Source organism: Labrus bergylta, chromosome 3, assembly GCF_963930695.1.
Source record: "Labrus bergylta chromosome 3, fLabBer1.1, whole genome shotgun sequence".
Lineage (NCBI taxonomy): Eukaryota > Metazoa > Chordata > Actinopteri > Labriformes > Labridae > Labrus > Labrus bergylta.
Genome location: NC_089197.1, coordinates 34,650,078 through 34,652,641, shown reverse-complemented (window position 1 = coordinate 34,652,641; position 2,564 = coordinate 34,650,078).

The following is a 2,564-nucleotide window of genomic DNA, read 5'->3' as shown; positions in this document are numbered from 1 at the left end:
CTACCTACCTACCGTACCTCTGTTCTTCATAGCTGTGTCCCATCATTCACACAAGGAGTTATAAGCTAAAATATATTTTGATGAAGATGGGGCACCATCCGTGTTGTTCTTCACCTCTAATAATGTTTATTTTTTATTAAATCTGTGGTGACTTTTGATTTCTATGAGACAGAACTTTCCCACAGCAGTTCAGAAGAAGTTTATTGTTTTTGTAATAAAAGGTAGATTTCACACCTGTCGTGTGTTTGTGGTTTTCTTTTCACAATGGCACAGGCAAGGGTAACCTGCAGGTTCATTTATATCACATTATTAACACTAACACCTGTTGGAAAATGGCTGTTGACGAGGCCAGACTTTGATTTTATTTGTTTTTTTGGACGCTTTTGATTTTATTTGAGAGACAGGACAGTAAATAGAGTTGGATATCGGGGAGAGGGATTGTAGTAAATGACAGGTGGGAAAGTAGGCACAGGTTGGATTTAAACCCGGGCCACCTGCTTCAAGGACTACAGCCTCTGTACATGGGGCACTCAAGCTAACCTCCCTCCCACCGGTGCCCCCAAAACTTAATTTAATACATAAAATTTAGTGAAGAAAAAGGCAATTTTCAATAAAGCTGCTGAAACACTTAAAAAAACCACTGAGTCATATTACGTCACATTGTGGACTCTTACAGTGTGCACAATATAAGTATCTAGTGTATGAATAAAACAAACGTCCTCTATGACTTAGTTGACTTGGTTAGCAGAACAGCCTATTGTGTCTTTATTATAGAACATAATGTAACATATTATTACATAATGGTGATGATGGAATTTTTGCCTAAGGCACCAGACTCTCTAGGATCCCCACTGGTTATTGTCATGAAAAAGTATATATCTAATATAAGACTCTCAAGAGATTGAATACGGTGAGCACAGTATGCAGAACAAGCTGAGAATGAGCAGCAAGGCCTACAACTCTACAATTCACTTGGCTGACACTTTTATCCAAAGCGACGTACATCAGAGAGTAAGTACAACACAAGCTAGGATCTAGGAAAAAAGGGAACAATGTCAGTAAGAGCAAACGATCAACTTTGAGTCCGATTGGACACACAGGTGCTGAGCAAGGCATGAAGAGATTCTTGATGAGACTGTAACATCGTCTGGCGGGAATGACAGGAAGAGCTGGGTATCGTCAGCATAACAGTGGTACACTGCTATCTTTTTTAAAGTTACTTTAGGGTTTTTTTTTTGCCCTAGATTGGACAGCTGAGGAGTTACAGGAAACATTAGGAGGAGAGAGAGCGGGGAATGACATGCAGCAATGAGCCAAGGTTATATTCTAACCCCAACCACCAGGCTGAGGGCCGGTACCGGGCCGTGGATCATTTCGTACCACAAAGAACTAAATGGCCGCAAAGGAGGAATAAACTATTTTTCATTAGTCTTTTGGGTATTTTATTTAGAAAAATTGCCACATCCACCTGCCCATGACTCACTCCCGCACTTGAGTCAGTTGTGCGTCTTTTCCATGCATCAGTAAGTCCGCAAGCTAACCCTTGCAAAAATGACCCAAAAACAAACGTCACTGAAGAGCTTCTTTGAAAAGGTTGAGATTGCAAATGATGGTGGCCTTAAAAGTATGTTTGAGACAACTTCAAACCTCCTTTCATTCTGGATTAAAGTCAAGGCAGACTATCCTGACATCGCCACAAAAACACTGAAAGCTCTGCTTCCTTTTCCAACATCATATCTTTGTGAAACTGGGTTTTTCTGCAGTGACAGCAAACAGAACAAGCAACAACCAACGATCCGGTGGGGTGGAGGTTGTTCTGGCAGGCCGTCAACCAACGATCTTGAGGAGCCTAAGAGAGCTCAAGAGCTCTCAGGAAAGTAGGTGGTTAGTGACTGAGATTTACAGATAGATACATGCAGTAATATGATGTACTGTATATGCACAGAGAGAGAGAGAGAGAGAGGGGCTCAAGGTGCCAGTTCCCCCGGTAGTCTAAGCCTATAGCAGCATAACTAAGAGCTGGTCTACACCAGTACTAACTAAAAGATTTATCAAAAAGGAAAGTTTTAAGTCTATTCTTAAAAATACAGACTGTGTCTGCCTCCCGGACCCCGGCTGGAAGGCGGTTCCAGAAGAGAGGAGCCCGATAACTGAAGGCTTTACCTCCCATAGTACACTTAGAGACTGTAGGTACCACCAGCAGGCCTGCACTCCGGGACCGCAACGCTCTCGAGGGACAGTACGGCACTACTAGCTCCTTAAGATAAGATGGTGCCTGGCCATTTAGAGCTTTGTAAGTGAGAAGAAGGATCTTGAATTCTATTCTAGACTGTATAGGGAGCCAGTGCAGAGAAGCCAAGACAGGAGTAATGTGGTCCCTTTTCCTGGTTCTGGTCAGTACACGAGCTGCAGCGTTCTGGACTAGTTGAAGAGTCTTTAGAGACTTGCCAGAGCACCCTGACAAAAGAGAGTTACAATAATCCAATCTGGAGGTAACAAATGCATGAACTAGTTTTTCTGCATCATTTTGCGACAGGATATTCCTAATCTTGGAGATATTACGA